The 15,391-nt window shown below is 44.6% G+C and overlaps 1 long non-coding RNA gene across 6 annotated transcripts in view; it reads left to right on the top strand.

Annotated features, from left to right (window-relative positions):
• Window positions 1-15,391, top strand: part of LOC105477224 (uncharacterized) — a 333,528-nt gene that overhangs the window by 247,932 nt on the left and 70,205 nt on the right. For 5 of the 6 annotated variants that reach the window (XR_011612734.1, XR_011612732.1, XR_011612730.1 and 2 more), the window contains 2 exons: window positions 4,296-4,467; window positions 5,187-5,273. This is a non-coding gene — a long non-coding RNA (uncharacterized lncRNA). The remainder of the gene's footprint in view (window positions 1-4,295; window positions 4,468-5,186; window positions 5,274-15,391) is intronic. The other variant, XR_011612733.1, reaches the window with a different exon arrangement.

Below are 15,391 nucleotides of genomic sequence, written 5' to 3'. Positions count from 1 at the left end.
AAACCATTCCAGACTCTTCGGGTGTGCCAGAGGAATCCAAGTGGGAACTCTATGAGGAAAAGGAAACTCAAGGAGACAGAATTTAGGCCTTTTACTCTATCACACCTCTCCATCTGGAAACCCAGATATCTGAACAAAGTATGGAGGGCTTTGTCTTTTCCTTTAATGGGGAAGACCACTCCCTTATACATGAGGATTCTTTTCCTCCTTATACAGCAATGGTAAATGCGTTGCCCAAGTTTGCATACTTAGTAAGTAACAAACAGAACCTAAATCCAGTGCCTGTCATAGGACCTGGCCCCCACCATGCGGTCAGTAATCAATTTTGTTGCATGAATAATGATTGAATAAATTAATAAATGGATGAACAAACTCAGATCTCCAGACTCTTGTATGGCATAATCTCTGCTACTTGGCACTTGTTGTTGTTGTTTAATCATACTACTAGCAATCGTTGACTGTTATCACCATACTTTGCAGCATTACTCAGACCTTGGTAAATCCCTAAATTCATGAAATCCTCTATAACACATGCATTTCTCCCTAATATGAAAATTTTACACAGGAAAGGAAGTCTATCAAACAGCTTTAAATATTGCTTTCTATTCTTTCTGCCTCCAGTCTCAATTCCTTTCCATTTCTCTTGCCCATGGTTATTAGGGGCTGGGCAGAATCATACCCTGAACTGCACCCTTAATATGCTTTCCATGTGGCCACTCTATGGTCTGCAGGCCAGAGTTGCTTCTCTACCCCAGGGTTAGAGGCTCCACCTTGACTTTTCATCTTTATCTTTCATTTATTTTCATGTACATTCAATACATATTTTTTGAGCACCTCTTAAAAATCAGACCCTGTACTGGATACTGAAGATACAGGCATAAAGGGGACAGCCACACTGTCTCACCTCATGGAGCTCACTATCTAGTGGAAGAAACAGTGAGAAATGAAAGTTACGCATATGATTGTGTCATGTTCCTTTTGGTAAGTGCTATAAAAGGGAAGTAAAGACACTTCCCTAAGAGGAGTAGGCAATGGCCCAGTAAAGAGTGGGGGAAAGACATGCCTGCCAGAGGCACAGCATGGGTAAAAGCCCTGTAGTAGGACAGAACTTCAGTTTCCCAGGAGATTTAGAAACACTCACGTGGCTGTAATGTTTGGATCACCAACAGTGTTCCAGCAGCTTCCTACTGCACTGAGAGCACACTCCAAAGTTCTTACTCCAGTAAACAGGACCCCACATGCCCCAGAGCCCTACAGCAGCTTGGATCTCATTTCCTCACCACCTTTTCGCCACCCTCATTTGCTATTCCTCAAAAGCGAGAAACAGCGTTCATTTTCCAGGCATCTATACTTTTCTCTCTCTGCCTATGACAACTTCATACCAGATATCTTCATAGCTCACCCGCCATTCCATTCAGATATGTGCTAAAAGCTTACCTTATCAAAGAGCCTTCTCTGATAGCTCTACCTACAAAAGCAACCTTCCCCCAGTCTCTGTCCCATTACTCTGTATGTTGTCCTTCATTGCACTTACCACCACCTGACATATTTTTATTTTATTTAATGAACTACAAGTAGCCTTCCATTACCTTGGAAGGGCCATGAATGAGGGTAGCTTGTTGACTGCTGTATCCCTAGCACTCAAAACAGTGCCTGACTCCTAAGGGGCACGCAACAACTATGTATTTATTAACAGTTGAATGGAAAGGTTGATATAAGACCAGTTCAAAGAGAAAGCCAGGAGTCATACCCTGTGATGCTATGTAGCCATGTCACCATTTTCAAAACCTCATATCCTTCCTGAATATGCCATGCACTGTCATACCTCTGGGCTTGGCTCAGATCTTTCCACCTGCCTGCAATGCTCTTCCCACCCCTTTGCATTTCCATCTCTGTCAAGGCAAGTCCCATTGGCATAGACCATTGAACTTTCACACAGCATGTATTTAATTTCCCGTTGGATTCTAGTGAATGGGGTACATGTTTGACTCCTGTACCCAAATAGACAGCTCGTAATATAATGGGTGGGATAATGTGGATTCATGCCTGGTTCCTGTCCCAGCACAGAGTTTGACCCCAAGTAGCACTCAGGAAAATCTTTATTTAATTGGATGGCAGGAAGGCAATAATACAGGAGAGTGAATAATCCAAGTAAGGTCTGGGAGCTGAGTCAAAGTCTTGGTTGGATTTGAGGGAACATATAGTTAAAAGCACAAACTAGAGCCTGATTGCCTAGATTTTGAATCTGGCTCTGTCACTTACTAGTGATTTACTTAACCTCTAAAGGCCTCAGTTTTCTAATCTGTAAAATGGGCATAATAATAGTATCTCTCTCTTAAGATTATTATGAGGTTTACATGAATTACTACAAGGAAGTATTCAGAACAGTACAAGAAACACAATAAATATATAGAAGCATGTTGTTTAAATATATATTTATATAAAATCAAGGATGTCATCTATAGGTAGGAGAACTTAAAGTCCAGGAGAGGCCTGAACTTGGTAGAGGGGCAGTATCTGGAGATGTACTTGGGAACTTGAGCAGAACAACCAAAGGCAAGGAAATCTTGAGGGCCAAAGCTTGATCTAGGCTGGGGCTCCAGACATTATTTTGTGGAAGAGGAGACTGAGTCCACAGGTGGAGAGGAGTGCCATCATGGCAGAGGAGTGCTGACTACTCGAGTCTATGGCCCTTAGTCTAATGCGCCCCTGATAATTTCCTCACAGTTTACCACTGAAAGCCAATAATTCATTTCCTTGATGGTGGTTTATCATTTATTTTCTTGTTTCTTTCCTCCTCATTTCCCAGATCAGTTCAGGTAGCTTATAGGAAACATACATATTAGGTAAACTATAGATTAAAAACAAAATTAGGACCAGAAAATGTATTAAAAACAAAATTAGGACTAGAAAATGTATACATTAAAATAAGAGGCCAGAAGGGTGGCCAGGTGGGAGAGGGGGAGGCACTGATGACAAACAGAACCCAAGCATCTGCAGGATTGTTATTTCCGTGTGCAAGTTAAGTTCTGAGCTTTCTGATGGCCAGAGTGAAAAGAGACACATGTCAGTTGTATAGAAGAGAAAATAAGTGTTTTCCTAGTTCTTATCCCTAAAAAGTTTCTCATTTGTGCGAGGGTCATCAAGATGATGATGAAAGCAAAGCTCTTCTTCTTTTCTTTTGAGACAAGGTTTTGCTCTGTCACCCAGGCTGGAGTGCAGTGGCACGATCTCAGCTCACTGCAAACTTGAGCCTCCTGGGCTCAAGTGATCCTCCCCATCGGCCACCCTAGTAACTGGGACTACAGGTGCATTCCACCACACCTGGCTAATTTTTTGTAGAGACAGAGTTTTTCCATGTTGCCCAGGTTTGTCTTGAACTCATGTGCTCACAGGATCCGTCCACTTCGGCCTCCCAAAGTGCTGGGATTACAGGCTTGAGCCACTGCACCCAGCCAGAGCTTTTCTTCTGATGATCTCTATTCTCATGTCCTTGAGCCATCTTGGCTGATGGGTTATCCAGATTTTTTTCCCTGAGGTGGTTATAACTTCTGGATTTGCTTGAAGAATCTTAGATCCTCATTCTGATCTGCTGTAATTATGGGGTTTCCCTGATCAACCGAGAACTACCCTTCTGATTCAACCTCTTAGAATTTCATGGTTTTGGAAGCTCTTAAAGGTCATCAAGACCAACATCCCTATCCCACTCACCTTCTGATGTTTGAATATTCACTGCAACAACTCCATCAAGTGGCTGTCTAGCTTTTTCTTGCATGCCTTCAGTGACAAGGAACTCAGTATCTTCCAAGGCATCTAATTTCATATGTCCATGACGTTGCTTGTCTTATTTCATTGATATCTGAATCCTGGTCATACCTATCGAAAGAGGCATTTCATCACCAAGGAAAGAAATCAAGTCAAATTGGCCAGCAGGAAGAAACTCTTCGGGAATCCTTAGCTTCATTAGAAGTAGACTTTTGTTCAAATGAAGTGTTAAAATTAAAGCAGTATATATCTGAGTGGGGCCAATTGGCATTAACTCATCATAGCATATGGTGTGCTTCCTTTTATATGCATGTTTAGCAGCTAGTGGGTACCAAACCTCACACAGCTCTCAATTGCTAGCACTAATGAAGGATCTGTTTGCCTTTGGGGATAAAGATGGTATCACTGATTCACAGTTGTTTTTCCAGGAGTGAAGAACAGATTTTACTTCCTCATCCATACTCTCTTGCCTGGCCCTTTCTCATCCCTACTACCACTACCCTAATTCAGGCCTCATTGTTTCCTGCCAGGACAGTTCACCTGCCTCCAACTGGCCTCCTTGCTTTTGGTTCTGGCCCTGCCTGGTTCAAGATCACATTGCCAGAGGGATCTTCATAAGCACAGATTTGCTGTATCACTTCCAGCTTAAAATCCGTCAGTGACTCCTGTTAGTGCCAGTGTGGAATCCAAACTTCTTCGCATGTAAGAAAGGCAGGGCGGCATCACAGGGTCACTTGGGCCATGAAATGGGACAAAACTAACAGTCCTCATTAGGAATATTTGAGCCCCTAAAGGCATGCAAGTTCTTCTGGAACAATAGCTCACATTCATATAACTACAAATCTCTTAGTTTATTCGCCGAAAAAGTTAATTTAATCTCCACGTAGAAGAAAAAACAGAGCTCCTCTCAATACTGCTACTACTAGTGCAACTATTATTAAAAACAATAACAGATACTTTTATAGCACCTAAGCACTTTATATACAGTATTTTATTCAGTCTTCACAAGAAAGCAATGGCATTTGCACAACCCTGAGTGTGAGCACCTCCTTGAGTTTTGTACCCTGATGGCTCACTCCCTTCACCCTAGTCCCAGCCCTGGAAAGCCTTAGGTGACAGTGAAACGTGGATTAGGCTTTGCGGGCAGCTGGTGGGAAATCTTAAATGGAGAGTCTTGTCTGAGCAGAGCTCTAGACACATGGCTGGCAGTAGGATCAGAAGGGCCAGCCCAGAGTTCTGCAGTCAGCAACAGGGAGCCAGGGGGCCATCTCTGCTAGGGGCAGCATGGTGAAGACTGCAGGGCTGGGATCAGGGTTCCCATCTGTGTATATCACGGGTGGGGGCCATATGCAGTTTTCTGGGCCTCAGATTTGTACTCTGCACAATCAGAGTATTAATGACCCTCTCTGCCTCCTTTCCAGGTCCAGTTTGATGCCGTGTAGGGGTCTGATGCTCAGTAACGTGAGGTGAACCTGCAGCAAGAGGTGGTGGAGAGGGTATCTGAGAAGGTATGGGATCCTGGGGTCAGGCCCATGTTCACTTGCTCAGGAGCTTGGAGCACAACTTCCCCATTTCTGGGGGAAGGCTTTATATATCATTAAGATGGATGAAACCTCTCAGCTGGACAAACACAGCTGCACATTATGTTCACAATGAAGAGACTTGGTGTGAGATGGCTCCTGAACAGCTCACCTCCCACCATCCCAGCCATGGGCAGACCACAGCCAGAAGTAGCACGGCCTTCAAATTCCAGCCCATCTCTCTCCTCTTGATGAATACCTCTTCCAGCTCAGTGCAATGAAATGTCTCCTTCTTCCATATAAACCCAGGGCTGTGCCCAAGCCTGCTTATCCCATCACCCACACTTCCCCCAAGTCTTAAAACATGTCACTTCCTTGAGAGTAGGAGGCCCACCTTAGGAAGTATAAGATTAATGTTGATAACTAGCTAGGAGGCTCATTGAAAATATTTTGGGGTTTGCATGTTAGCTCTGTCAAATCAAGTAAAAAATCATTCTTATCTGCCATAACCAGCAGTTATGCAAATCTGCCAATGGCACTAATTAAGTGACTTCTAAAAGCATTTATCATAAACAAGGAACAGAAACATTCAGGGGCTTATTTTATTCTCTCCAGCAACCATAGCCCCATCTGATTAATGCCATATGGGGACAGTCTATTCTGGAGGGCAGGCTGGAGTTTGGTTCATTATTGGCAGATATTTGAGTTATGTGTTTTGCAACACTGTATGCTTACCAGGTAGCAGCTACGGTGAGATAGGCCATCTTCACACTTACCCCATCATCACTTGAGATTTCAAGCCTCAACTTGACCTCATGTGGCAAGAAGAGTGTATGCCATGTACAGAAAAACTTTACATCTGTTATCATTTATGATCTTCCCAACAGCTCTGTGCTGTTTGTTATTATCCCTGCATTGCAGATAAAGAAACCTATACTTCCTTGCTATAACATTGAGTTGACCAAAATTTTTGCAAAGAGCCAGAGAGTAAATATTTCTGGCTTTGCAACCTATAATGTAAGATCTCCATCATGACTGTTCAACTCTGCCATTGTAGTATACAAAATCAGAGATGCATGCTGAATAAATGAATGTGCATGGCTGTGTTCAAGTCAAGCTTTATTTACAAAAACAGGTGATGGGCCATAACTTTCTGACCTCTACTGTAAAGCACTGAAATTGTTGGAGGCAGCGGGGTGAAGTTCCTTTGGTAAATAGAAAGCCTTAATGAAGGGATTTGTTATAGACTCAATAAATATTTTTGAGCATCCACTCTGTGTCCGGCACTGTAAGGAATACACAGGTAAATCAAAGTGCTCATGGGAGTTGTAGAAATATCTATATGAATTCACATCACTATAATGTAAATAAAGCCCAAAGTGCTCACGGCTATTAGAAGAGGCAGATGAGACCCAGAATTCAGAGCATCTGAGGCATCACGAAGACTCCCTGGAGCAGGTTATGCTTGGCTGGGCTTTGAAGAATAATGAGGAACGAAAAGGAAGCCTTGCACATGGGGCTGGGGGAGCCATATTATTGGAGGGTCAGTGTAATCACGTTTCTCCTCCTCACTCTGCTTCACCAACCAGTAGAGACCAGGGGCTTTTGCCAAGCCAAAGCCCGCGTTGGACTGGTATGGTTGTGAAAGGCTACGGAAGGCCTGAGCTTAGGACAAGGCCTGTGTAAAGAACAGATCCAAATTAGGTCATGCAAGAACCAGTTGGAATGAGACAGGTGGTTATGGGCAGTAGAAAAAGAGAAATTGGGGTAAAAGACGTCCCACAACACTGAGTCATAAGAAGTGGATAGTCCCAAGGGCTGTTGCTGTGTGAAACCTTAGGTTGCAAATCATAATTCTGTGGTCACAACCCCTAGGTTCTGGTGCCTCGGCCAGAAGGTTTTCCCCACACCAATTGCAATAAGGATGATCTGACTTTGTGGGGCAGTGCATGTGGTGCTTTGAGATCACAAGGCACCTTCACAACCATTATCTGTTAATCTTCACAATAAATCCTATGAGGTTAGTACTATCACTCCTATTTTACAAGTAGAGAAATTGAAGCTCAGAATAGTGTACTACTGTGCCAAAGAATTTGAAGCTAGGTCTGTGTGATCTCAAAGCCAGTGCTTTTCTCACTATTCAATATTGCCCATAGGATATGTGCTAGGGTTAAAGACAGAAGAATAAAAGAATAAGAAAATATAGGTTAGAACCCTAATCAGGAAGGGTCACGATAGCAGACTCAAGGCTCAAACTAATGCTGTGGGAAGGAGACAAATTCCCACCTGATTGGAAGCCCTGGGTTCCTATAAAATGTGCTTTTCTTCTTGCCCAATTGGCTAAAGGGCCTGGGAATGAGTCTGTTCCAGGCTATCTTCTTAAACTCCCAGAGCGTCTCCCTACCCATGTGGCTGACAGTTGGTGGGCTTGGGAATACTTCATGGCTCTTCCCCTTTGCCTCCAGCTTTTACTCTCAGCCTGGTCTCTCTGGCTTCTAGCTCTTCCCAGCCAGCCCCTTGAGACTAACTATTTCTTTGGGCACTTTTTCAGGGTTCGACTCTCAGAGCATGCACAGCTAGCCTCAGTGTCTATCACAGAGGACCACATGCCCAGGCCTCGTATTCACGGCCAGCCTCCAATGTCTATTTTTAACTTCATCTCCAATTGGGGTTATGCACACTGTCTCAGGGAGGCACTGCCAAGCCTGGGCGAAGACTCTCATCACACGACTGAAAATTGTGTCTCTTTATGGGACTAGAGCCCTGATGGTATAATTGATGAATTGATGCTTTAAAAAGTGGGGGTGGAGGGGCTTCTATGGTTGTCTTTGAAGAGTAAACAGACATACAGTGCATTATGCATGTGATTTAAAAGCCATAATTTAAAAAAAGCAAATATTTAAGAGATACCACTGTTTATTTGGCCCTGTTTTTGATTTTTTTTTTTCTTCTTATTTAAAATTCTGAAAGCCTCAAACATGGAAATGTCCAGGATTTTCTTCAGCTGTAAGAAGCCCTGGTGCCCCAGCATCCCAGGTTGCTGGGAACAGGGATGGGACAGAGAATTCTGCCACTTGTCTTCTGTCCAGATCTTGGTTTAACAGAACAGCTCTCTGCTCAGTGTCCCAAGTTAGAACCCCCTCTCCAGTCGGTGCTCTGCCCACACTGCCTCCGCCTTCGTCTGGTCTTCATCTTTCTCTTGGACTGTTATTTAAACATTCTGGAACGTGATCCTTCTGTTACCAGTTTCTTCCCAGCCACTCCATTTTCCACACTGCTCTTAGAGTGATCTCTATAAAAAGCAAATCTAATCATGCCCTTCCTGGCTGAAAACACTCAGTGCCTTGATTTTACTCCTAGCTTGGTTCCAGTGGGGTCTTCTTGCTGTCATTGCCCAAGGTGACTTCTCTTGCATAGGAACACCCACAGGAGGCAGCACCTATCCAGTCCTAGAGAATAGAGGCTCCTAAGGCCAGTTCTTTCCCTGTGGGTGTTCCCCTCCCCCATGTCGTCCCATCAGCTGTCACCAGACTCATCAGGTGGACAATGGTGCTGTTCTGGGAGATTCTTTTCCAGATCTAGGAAGGGTCATACAGCAGCAAGATCCAAAACCTGGAACACATGCTCAGTGTTCTTTTATGTCACACAAGAAAAAGTCTTAGACCTAAGGAAAGTATTAGGCACCTGAAGAAGGTGTTTGCCTTTCTGCTGGTGGTTCTTTTCCTTACTGAGTCCAGTTGCCCCAAACTGTTTCCTCTTCACTGTGGGCTCCTCATTTCAAACCTTTGCCCAAGAGGCAGTTCTGCCCTTGCTGTCTCTCAGCTCTTGCAAACTCAAGTTACCAGCTTTAGTGCTTCAGGCATCGCAGGGCCCAGAGACTGAGAGGTGAGGGTTGGCTCTTGTCCTCTGGGTGAATCTGCAGTACCAGTCAGATTCCCTCCAGAGAGAGCTGGGATGATTTCTTTATATGTTTACCTAAGAGGTGAGGACCCCTCACCAAGGCAAGCAGTGAGTTTTTTGTCTTTTTTTTTTTTTTTTAAAGAGTCGAGATCTGGCTCTGTTGCCCAGGCTGGAGTGCCATGGTGTGATCACAGCTGTCTGTAGCTTTGAACTCCTGGGCTCAAGTGATCCTCCCATTTCAGCCTCCTGGGTAACTGGGACTACAGGTAGGTGCCACCATGCCTGGGTAATTTTTTTTTTAAGAGATGGGGCCTTGCTATGTTGTCCAGGCTGGTCTTGAACCCTTGGCCTCAAGGAATCCTCCCATCTCACCCTTGTGAGTTGCTGGGATTGTAGCTGTGAGCCATTGCGCTGGCTCTGGTCTCTTTTTAAAATGAGTCAATCTCATCTCAAGTCCTACTGAGGATAGAGCTTTTCCTCCCATTAGCATATTTTGACTATGCGCCTTTGAGGAACCTCATGATTATGCCTGGGTTTTGCTAAGCCTGGCTTTGCTTGTAAAGGAAGGACAGCATGGCTCTGATCTACACCTGATAGAAGGGGGGAATAGAGGGGTTGCTGGTGTACCCAGCAATGCATCCTGAAATCCTGCCACAATGTACCTCTGGCCATGTGCATGAGTTTCCTGAGGCTACTGTAACAAATTTCCACAAACTTTCAGTGGCTTAAACAGAGGTTTTTTCCCTTTCAGTTTTGGATGCTAGAATTTGAAATCAGGGTCAAGGGGCTATATTCTCTATGGAGGCTCTGGGAAAGAATCCTTCCTTGGCTCTTCCAGCTTCCAGCAGCTCCAGGCATTCCTTGGCATGGCAGCATTGCAGCATCGCTCTAATCTCTGCTTCCTTCTTCATGGGGCCTTTCCTTTTGTGTGTCAGTCCTTTCTCTTTTGTCTCAAGTCTTCCTCTTTCTTTCTCTTGTAGGGATACCTGTCATTGGATGTAAGGCCACCGGCATTGTCCTGGATGAGCTCATTTCAAGTTCCTTAACTTAATTACATCAGCAAAGATCCTTTTCCAAAGTAAAGTCACATTCACATATTTCAGATGTTGGTACATGGATATATCACTGGGGAGGGGGCTGGCACCAGTCAACCCACTATATCATTCCAAGACGCATCAAATCCTTTGACAAGTATGCCTTTGTATAGGTTCTCTTTGATGTCCTTCGCTCTCTCCCGACCTGCCCATCATTCTCACATTTCCCTCACTTGGCAAAGTTATTTATCCTTAAAGCATGAGTGAAAAAAAATCACCTGTGCGTAAAGCCTTCCCTGACTCCGGGGGTGCGATCCCATGTTCCCTGCTCTAGGACCCTGTAGCAGTAATCATTTGCCGGAAGGCAACGGCTGGCCAGAGTTTGGAATGCAAAGCCAGTCAGAAGGGCGCATAGTGCTGAGCAGGAGAGAGCCAGAGTCTGAGGGAGGGGGCCAAGGGCAGCTGAGGAATTCACTCAGTGGGTCAGCCTTGACCCACTGTTCCTAAATCCAGACAGTGGCTGCTCTGAAAGGGATTAAATGTTCCAGAGGAGGAGTCTGAAGGTTTAGAGGCCATGAGAAAATCCTCCTACCTTTTCTGAATCCCTCCTCCTTTTCATACAAACTCAGAAATTCCTTTGAGAGGAGTAAGGTCTCTCACTCTCTGACAAAGGTAAGATGAGAGAGACAATTGTCCTCTATGTATTTATAAATAGTTTCCATCAGTAGCTTCTCCAGTTGACTGTGAGGGAGGCAAAAGGCAGGAGGACTCTTAAAAGATGGGAGTGGAAAGGAGTGGGCCACACGCGCCAAAGATGCCCAGGGTGATGCTCAGTGATGGTCAGTCCTGCTTACCCTTAACTCTCAGGGCCGATAAGAAAGAGGCAACTTACCGCTGTAGAATGGACACTGAAGTAGGAAATGTGGGTCTCAAGACTGAGCTTCACTCTTAACTTTCCACAACTTCACCTTCTCTGGTCTTTGCTTTCTTTTCTTTGTAAAACGAAATGGTAGATTAGATGAACTGTAAGGACTCGGTGATTTTAAGAGTAGCTGTCATCAAAGATGACTTTGTTCTTTGGGGATTGACTAGAAAATCTGTACAAGCCTGTCTCACCATGTGAATTTGCAATACCGCACCAGAGGAAATCACTACTGTCCACACATGTCTGGGAATCACTGAAGAATTAGCAAACTCTTGATGACTGCAAAGACACTGCCATATACTCTGTGAAAGGCATCTAGGATAGAGGGACAGTCCTGACTCTCAAAGGGCTTATGATCTAATGTAGGGGGCACATACTGTAATGCAGGTTAGACATCAATGTATGCTATGATAGAGCAAGGGCAGGGGAATATGGGAGTCCTTCAGGGAGGAGGTGACATTGTAGCTGGGTCTTAAGGTTGAGTAGGAAGTAGGCAGGCAGCAAGGGAGGAAAGCAAGGAGAGGCATTCAGGCAGCAGGAACAGTCTTAACAGAATGCTTGGAGATTTAAAGTGAATGACATCGTATGAATGATGCTAAAAAAAATGAGCCCAGATAGGTAGATTGGGGCTTGACTCAGTTACAGTGTTTCATTGCTGTTAACCAAAATGAGTTCAAAGTTGCTTAAACAAGAAGAGCATTTAGTAGGTTAGGAAACTGGAAAGGCTAGAGGTAGGGAAAGATTTCAGAATTGGTTTATTTCAGTGGCCTAGCAATGTCCTTGAAGTCTTCATTCAGTCTTTCTCCCCTGCCTTCAGCAGGGTCAGCAACATTTTAGGGTGGTGGCCCTCCAGCCCAAAGCTGGTTGTAACTAATCCCTCCCGGGGCTATGTTCTTTCTTGGGGGACAAGGCTTCAGTCCAGGAACAGAGAGTGAAGATGGCTTCCGGGAGCTCTCTTGGAAGATTAAGGTAGTTTCTCTCACAGAAATTTCTCACGTAAATGTCTCTTATTTTACTAACCAGAACTAGGTTGTATGCTTGTCTCTAAATCTATCTCTGTGGCTAGAAGTGGGTAGTATGCTCATTGCTTTGGGCCACATTGCAAGTACTATCCATGGGTTGAGTCTAGAGTCAGCTTCCTCCAAAACCAGTGGACTGCTAGGCTAACACAAATCAAGATAGTTACCAAAAAAAAAGGGGAAAGAGCTGTTGGGAGGTGAAATAGATAACATAGATTCCAGACTCTTTCGCAGTAAGGGTTCCTCATGTGGCCAAGGATCTACCAACAGGAAGATAGAATGAGCAAAGGGAGATGCTGACTGTGTGGACAGATTGGTCTTCTGACAGAGATGGTGGTGGAGGCATCTGCTTCTTCTGGGGCAACCGTGTGGGATTTTCTAGGTCCAATTAAGCTGGAACTGTCCCATGGAATGGATGAGGTTTCTCCTGGCAGTATGGCTCCTGTTTGTGTTGTTTCTGGTCATGGTAACATCCAAGCATGGCTCTTGGACTCTCCCTTAGGGAGATCTTGTGAGATTCCTAGTATCTTTTCATAAGCCCAGTTCTGCTTTCATAAATTAAAGTGAATTCTGTTTTTTGTTTTGTTTTGTTTTGCAATTAAGAACCCTGAAAATTACTGATTTCCCTAATAGTGTTAGATGGTATAGTAAGGAGTGTAGTTTTTATCTTTTTATATGATGGAGAACCATTGATGAGTTTTAAATGGGAAAGTGGTTATGATGGGAATCTTATTCCCTTTTTCAACCTACCATTCTACTGACACTGCTCCTGTCAATATCACCAGTGGTTCCATTTACCAAACTCGCTGGTCATTTCTCTTCCCCCCACTCCCCACTCCTTTTTGCTTGAGACAGAGTCTCACTCTGTTGGCCCAGGCTGGAGTGCAGTGGTGTGATCTCAGCTCACTGCAACCTCTGCCTTCCGGGTTCAAGCAATTCTTCTGCCTCAGTCTCCCAAGTAGCTGGGATGATAGGTGCCCACAACCACACCTGGTTAATTTTTTGTATTTTTAGTAGAGACCGGGGGTGGGGGGTTTCACCATATTGGCCAGGCTGGTCTCGAACTCCTGATCTCAGGTGATCTGCCTGCCTCAGCCCCCCAAAGTGCTGGGATTACATGCTTGAGCCACTGTGCCCAGCCCTCTTCCCCCTTTTAAACTCAACTCTTTAGCAACGTTTGGCACAGTTAATATCTCCCTCCTTGATTGCTTTCTTCACCTGGTTCATTAGGTGGCACTGCCCTTATTTTCCTCCCACCTCACCAGCAACTCTTTCCTGTTATCCTTTGCTGGTTCCTCCTCCACTCTAACCATCTGGATCCCGGAGTGCCCCACGGCTCTTCTCTTCCCCTTTTGCCCTTTCCCCTAAGTGGTCCAGGGCTTCAAGTAATTGGTATATAAACCAATGACTTATAAATAAGTATCTTTAGCTCAAAACTTCTGTTTACCTCTGGAGTTGTGTATCCAGTCACCTGCTTGACATTTTCCCTTGAGCGTCTAATGGATACTTTATGTGGAACATATTCGAAGCAAAACACTTGCTTTTCTCCCAACACAGTTCCCTTCACTGCTCCCACTCAAAATGGTACTACCCGCCACTCAGTTGCAGAAGTCAAAACCCGGAGTCATCCTTGATTGTTTTTTTCCTAACTCTGTCTTAATCCATGTTGTGTGGCTATAAAGAAATACCCGGGGCTGGGTAATTTACAAAGAAAAATGGTTTATTTGGCTCATGATGTCTGGAAAAGTTCAAGATTGGGCATCTGCATCTGGCAACGGCCGCAGGCTGCTTCCACTCCTGGCAGAAGGGGAAGGGGAGCCGGTGTGAGAGATCACATGGTGAGAGAGGAAGCAAGGGAGAGCGGGAGGTGCCAGGCTCTTTGTAACAAGCAGCTCTCCTGGGAACTAATACAGTGAGAACTCACTCCCTCCAGCAAAGGGAGAGCATTCATCTGTTCAGGAGGGCTCTGCCTCCATGACCCAAACACCTCCCACTAGGCACCCCACCAACACAGCCACACTGGGGATTATGTTTCAACGTGAGATTCGGAGGGGACAGACATCGAAACTGTAGCACTCCCCATGCCAACTCATTCAGAACATGCTGCCAGCTCTACCTCCCAAATACGTCTGGAGTCTACCTATTTATTTCCTTTTCTACCACAGCCACTCCAGCTTTTGCTTCAATCTCCAGCCCCAACTCCTACCACTCTCCCTCTGCTCACCATCTTTCAGCCTCCTGGGACTTCTTTATGTTCTTCCAACTGCCAAGTTTATTTCTATCTTCTGAATCTCCTCTTTCCTTTGTCTAGAATGCTTAGTTCTTGGCACAGCCAATTTCCTTCTTGTCCCTGAGGCCTGGGTTCAAATGACGCTTACCATCTAAGGTATCACCCCACTCAAGTCACTTTCTGCCCCACAACCACTACTACCCTATTTTGGTTTCTTTCTGTTACAATTACTTATCAGAAATAAAATATGTTAGTTTGTTTAACATCTTCTCCTCCCTCTAGATAAACGCAGGTATTTCCTGCCTTGATTACTGTGGCACTTGCCACAGCAATCAAGAAAAGTACCTAGAAAAGTACCCAGCACCTAATAGTAACTGATTATATATGCGTAGAATGAATAAATGTATGTTTTGGGAAAATTGCTTTGATGGTAATTTAGGAAACAGACTAGAAGGGAAGAAATCTATGCTTTCAAACATTCTCTCTGGCTAGAGTTGCAGTATAGATTGACCTCTTGGAACACCAGACCTTGTAGGATGTTTGATGAGGTGAAGAATCCAGGATGAGCATAGCTGAGAAGTGACTTAGGAGATTTTTTCATTGATACCAACAAGTGGGCTTCTTTTCCTGTGCTGATGCCTTTAAGTGGAGTAGTTAAAATGTGGCCAAAATAGATTTCTGTATTTGGATTGCTGACACCACAAGTGTGTGAAAGTGGAATTAGATACTTTTCCTATGGTGGCTCCTGACCCTCAAATCATGGACAATCACAGAGGGGACAGTCATGTTCTGAGAGCACCATCTGGCAGGGAAGGCATGAGGAAAATTAGCCTGCGTTGGGGTGACTTTGCTCCCCTAGTCAGAGGTCCTTTTGGCTGGCCTAGTGGTGGATAATGTGGGGACAATTCTTTTCTTTCCATCTCTTCATTATTGCACAAAAGAGCACACAGATCGTCACAGAAAAGAGGTTAGCCAGGCTCCGTAACTCGAGGATTCTT

This window comes from Macaca nemestrina, chromosome 14, assembly GCF_043159975.1.
Source record: "Macaca nemestrina isolate mMacNem1 chromosome 14, mMacNem.hap1, whole genome shotgun sequence".
In the NCBI taxonomy this organism is placed as follows: Eukaryota; Metazoa; Chordata; class Mammalia; order Primates; family Cercopithecidae; genus Macaca; species Macaca nemestrina.
This window is presented reverse-complemented; position numbering and strand designations above follow the sequence as displayed.